Source organism: Schistocerca americana, chromosome 4, assembly GCF_021461395.2.
Source record: "Schistocerca americana isolate TAMUIC-IGC-003095 chromosome 4, iqSchAmer2.1, whole genome shotgun sequence".
NCBI lineage: Eukaryota > Metazoa > Arthropoda > Insecta > Orthoptera > Acrididae > Schistocerca > Schistocerca americana.
Genome location: NC_060122.1, coordinates 477372938 through 477378579, shown reverse-complemented (window position 1 = coordinate 477378579; position 5642 = coordinate 477372938). Strand labels below are relative to the sequence as shown.

The 5642-nt window shown below is 39.7% G+C and overlaps 1 non-coding gene across 1 annotated transcript; it reads right to left on the bottom strand.

Moving 5' to 3' along the window:
• Positions 1 to 5363: 5363 nt before the first annotated feature.
• On the bottom strand, positions 5364 to 5437 carry Trnat-ugu. Its single transcript has one exon. It is a non-coding gene; the product is annotated as a tRNA-Thr (tRNA).
• Positions 5438 to 5642: the final 205 nt, after the last annotated feature.

The window sequence follows — 5642 nt, the reverse complement described above, 5'->3', positions numbered from 1 at the left end:
CATCCATGTCCGAGGCAGGATTCGATCCTGCGACCGTAGCAGCAGCGTGGTTCCGGACTGAAGCGCCTAGAACTGTTCTGCCATAGCGGCCGGCAAAGCCAACTCTTATAAAAAGTAATTTACGTGATGGCAGAATCTGATATGTTGCATTTACATAGCGCAGTGTAAGTGATCTAGCTCTGTGTTTGGCTTGGTATAATAGTTTTGAGATGAATGTAGATGTACTTAGTTTTGGAAACCGCTGTTTTGAAATAAATCTGCTTGAGACTTTGGTGCTGGTGGTATTTTACTCTGGTTATTTAGTTTCTTACTGATTTGCTGCTAACTTTGCTATTAATGTCGTAGAATCTGTGCACTACCGTTAAATTGGCTTTGCGAGTTGTAGGAAGTAGGTTTGACGGCTGTAGGCTTGATATATGTGGCGAGTTTTGTTGTGTGCGGCGCAGCACCACATTGCTTTAAAATTAGCTGTGGTGTGCCGCCTCAGTCGAATATATACAGTCGCAACACTCACTGCTGTGAAAGTTATTGCCATTTGACAGTGAAAGTGACACTAGCACCCCTAGCGGCCAGAAAGCTCGCCTTCCTCTGACAGCAGATAAGACGTAAAAATAACGTTGATTTTTAATTCGTTTAGTATGTAACTAACAAAATATTTAGTATATTTTTGCGTCACAAGTGTTTGGAGAACAGCGAGAGACATAAATGATCGTGAAATATAAGTAAACAGAGCATGAACTATTGAGTGAAGTGACATAAGCTGCAACATATTCTTGAAGAAATAATTAAGAAGTAGCATACAATCGCACTTACTCCATTGAAAATAGGAGAATACACACTGTATATCCCACATATGAAGTATATACATGCTCTTCCTTGTGTAAAAATGAAGCGACACGTCCCCTCACAATTAGAGGTAGCTACACTGCGTGTGTTCATTAAATTGCTTAAAGCACAATCATTGAATGCAGCACAAAACTGTCATGGTGATGGGTTGTTACAAAAACCACCTTCATGCCTTATCATTGAGAAAACGTTTTCCTGTGGATCTTGATTAATTTTGTGTGTTAATAAATATAGCTTGTTCCGTCCGAAACGTCATCAACAAAAGTGTTCAAAGCGCTTATGTTACCCAGAAGTCCTTTAACACACTTAATCCTAGATGAAAAATCTTTTCCATCAACATGTACAAATTTCCATGAGTGTATCCATGGATTCAGTGTCTTTAATAGTTCCAAATGTCTTGAGGCACTTGTAATGCAGTTCCTAAAGGGTACAGGCCCTTTAACACTATATGCATTAAATATGTAAAAAATATCGCTTACTTTTTGGCAATAATCTGCAGTAGCAGATGATGATATGGTGCCACAAGTAACAAGTGTCTCAATGCCTGCTGCTACTGTATTAGTCAACACACGAACTGCAGTATTTACGTTCATTTTTGAAAATGCTGGCAGTTGGACAGCTCTTAGTGAGCTTCGGGGCCGACTTGTACTTCCTTTCACAATCACTTGAGTGCTACTCCTATTGGTCCTTTGGAGAAATAATATACTAATGGCTGTTGAAAATTTGAGATGATGCCGTTAATCATTATAACTAATGCAGTATTGGCAACCACAGATGTACGTATGAAACCCATGTCTTCAAATCCAATAACACGGTCTCTAGAGCCGTCATATATAAATATTTTCCATAAGTGACATCTCATCCATAGACAACAATTATATCAGTTTCTGGTAACTGCTGCACTTTCTGCTTTAAAGAATAAAATATGTTATAATTTATCCCACAATGTAATTGTGTATTTTCCACATATCTATGTAAGGTACATACTGATGGAAGGCTAAAGCAGTGTGATAAAAATCTGTATGCCTGAGTACTATAATACAACAAATTAAGTGCAAATAATTTAGTTTCATATTTCTATCTCGCACCACGTGTTCCATTCAATGGTATACTGATTTGGCTTATCAATAAATCGAGAGCATCTTTTTCAAGTACTTGGAACCAATACTTTTTAAAATGAACTTATCCTTTCGTACTTGGGTCCTGTGACGTTGTGGTTGAAGTTTATTCTTACGATGGGCACTTTCCTTGTCACGTAGTAACTTTGTACGAAGTCTAATGATTTGCACGTTTTTACATTTCACACGATTTTCCAACACGCGAATAATTTCACGTAATCTAAGCATTTCATCTTCAAAAGATGTCTGTGTTGCAGATTCCGTTGTTAATGATTTTATATATGTCTCTCGTGTAGCAACACTTCTGGTAGCTGTTTCTTCTGTGTCAGGAGACAGTTTTATTGATTTTGCCGTAGCACTTTCACGTTTGTATGGCCATTTTCTCTTCATCGTCACTAGCTGTGGCTTATTCGGCACGTCAAATAACGTAGGAACTGCATTCCATACCAATGTCTTCTTTTCCGCGCTCATGAACTGGTTTGACTCGAAATGTAGCTATTGTGCAAATAACGGACATCTTTCTGCAGCAGGTTGTGTTTTCTACTATTTATTAACCATTTCTTGCTCCTAAAAAAGAAAATCAAATTCAGTAATTCAATACAGTTTAGAAAAAAGTCGTAAATAAAGAGCGCTCTAATGTGATGTTTCATACCTCTCAGGGTCCTTACGAAACCCGAAGAATGACAAATGTGATGTCTTCTTCCTATTATTACTGCAATTGATTGCACTACATACGCTGCCTTTCGTAAAAACCATGTTAAAATGAATATAAACGGTACTGTTTACATTTACTGAATACCGTATTCAGCAGCGTAGCTTCTCCACCGCTTGGGGCGCTGTTGTCGCGGTGTATAACAAAAATCAGCGAGTGTCGCGACTGTATATATTAGACTGTGGTGCCGCTGTGAGGACTGACGGTATTGTTGACCGCACCACTGCTGGCTTCAAGGACGGCATGGCGCTTAGCTACTGCAGATAACATAGTCGTCTGCACGTGGCCTGTATGCTTTCAATAGACTTTACTATCGATTTAAGTTGACCTTGAATAATTTGTAACGTTGGAGGAATCTCAATGGTATCAGAACTGCTTGCATTTTGAGTATGATAACTGTGCAGGGTTGGTATATCGAAATCTGTGTGTTTGTGTGTATTAAATAAACGGTGAATAGAATATAAAATATTTTCTTCCCCTTGCGTAGTTTGTTGCGAAAATAATTGGGCACTGTTTGTGGCATTGTCCGAATGGACTGTCTCGTTAGATAGAACTGACTGATCGTAGATAATAAAATACTGTTCATATGAAATGACATCTGCATATATACCGGCTGCTGAATATGCTTCCTACGACGTCGCTTGGCTTAGGCTTTTCTGTACTGGTGCTAAAAGTATTACTCTGAGCGGTTTTACAAATTTTATCTGAAATATCATCAATGTTGCTTGACAGTGTAAGGTCAACTGTGCCAGAAGATAATTTTTTATATGAAAGCTGCTGTCAATTGTAGTTCTCTAACGTAATCAGAGTGAATGTGCTGTTCGTTAGAATCAGAAGCGGCTGTTGAAATAAATTCGAACTGTTGTGACCATCAATCTTATGTGCTGTGACATCCGATTGGACCGGCGTATCGTCGATAGTAAAACTGTTTTCTCAGAACAATATCTGCATCCGTGCTCGAATTCTGAATGTGATTTCCACGAAGTTGTTGTGTTCTATTTTCTTTAGAAATGGGCACCGTCTTCTTGTAGCTGTTAATTTTGAGTTATGACTATAGGTTTTTATGATTATACGCAGCTGCTTTGAAAGAAATATTGCTTGGTTTCACAGGAATCCGTAGCTATAGTAGATCGAACAGAAGTGTTGTTCGAAGAATTTTGCTTCTGAAAAAGGTCTGCTAAATATGTCAGCGGGCTGTGGGAGGTACACATAGTTTGCCTTTGGCCAGTTCTTCAAAAAATTTTGCGTTGTGACGCGTAATATTTCCGGTATGCGTCACAGACGGAAACAAGCTTTGTTCTTTGTTAAGACTGAATGTGGCGTCTGATGTTTAATTGTTCTCATAATTAATCTGAGGGGAATAAAAGTTGTTTGTTGAGACTTGATTTTGCTGTATGAATTTGGTCTGCAAATCAATCGGTGCACAAAGGTTGACTACAGCAGAAGTGTTTGAAACGATGAACCGGAAAGCTTTGGTGTGAATAGGTCTTCATGACAAAAGGCGGTGTTGTGTGGATCACCTTTGGGTTGACAGAAAACTTCTTTACTGTTAGTGTCATCACGCTTAACATGGGGCTTGATAACTTTACTATTAACTGTTGCAGACTGCGTGGGTAGCTGAACATAGATGTCTTGTGCGGCACTCCAGACAGCATTGTCGTCAGTATCAATGGAATGGAATGAAATTTCTGGCGTGAGAAACTTAGCTTTGTTATCAGATTTACTAGGCACAATGGGTTCATTACTGTTTTCCGAAATTATCAAACTGCTATTGCTGACGTTAGCGTTGGGAGGAAAACTAACAATGCCAGGAGGCTTAAGAGATGCCATCGTTAATTTGTCAGTAAAATTTTGATAGGTTTCACTACATTGATGTCTGTTAGCATTAATGTCGTCTCTTAGAAGTTTGGTGCTGTTTGCACATTGCCTGGCTATGACTGAAATTTTATCGCAAAGACGTTTTTCTCTAGCCTTAATGTCTGTATCTACCTGTTTGAAACGTTTAATCTCGTCCCGTATGGTGGAAAAGTGTTCACAGAACCGAGTGGTGGTGTCGACTTGTATTTCTCGTATGATGGAAAATTGTTCATCTTTTTTGTTAAATCGTTCATTGAACTGATCAGTTTTGTTATTCTATTTAACCATAATTTGCACGAGAATTTGAAGCATCGGTTCGGCATTCTTTTCAGCTGATGCGTCGGGTGTCACCTGTGTTCGGTTTTGTGGTGTAGATACATGATCTACAACCATGGACATCGTGTTTGTTGCATTATTTGCACAATTGCCATTAATGAAATCTGACCGATTTTCAAGAACACATTTAGTGCTTTCTACTATTATTTACCCTGACATTCTATTGGTAATCTGATTAATTAAGTGCAAGCAGGTAAATCACTTACCTTATTCGTTACACAATCAAGTTTTGAATCGTGCACATCAGCCATGTGCTGATCAGCTGGGTCCGCACTACCGGAACCTACCGTCAAGTCAAATTAGTGGGTGAAATTATAGTGTCAGGAATTTGCCCATTATTTGGAAAAGCGAGAAGCGGAACTCACGTTTTCTGTGGTGCTTTGCAACTGCTGCGCCGCAGAACAGTCACTATCATTCTCAACATTACAATGAAATGAATACCCCTAGATGCATTCAGGCGTTGATATACGTCAACGGGGACGGTTGAAAATGTGTGCCCCGACCGGGACTCGAACCCGGGATCTCCTGCATACATGGCAGACGCTCTATCCATCTGAGCCATCGAGGACACAGAGGATAGTGCGACTGCAGGGACTTACCTCTGGCACGCCTCCCGTGAGACCCACATTCCCAACTTGTTGTCCGCACTATATTCATAGTGCCCCTGCCCATTATACTCATTACTCGCGGTTTTACTGCCGATTCCCGTAAGACTTCCTGCATTGTTTGTGATTACGCTCAGAAGAAGAAGAAGACGATCAAATGGTCGGTGA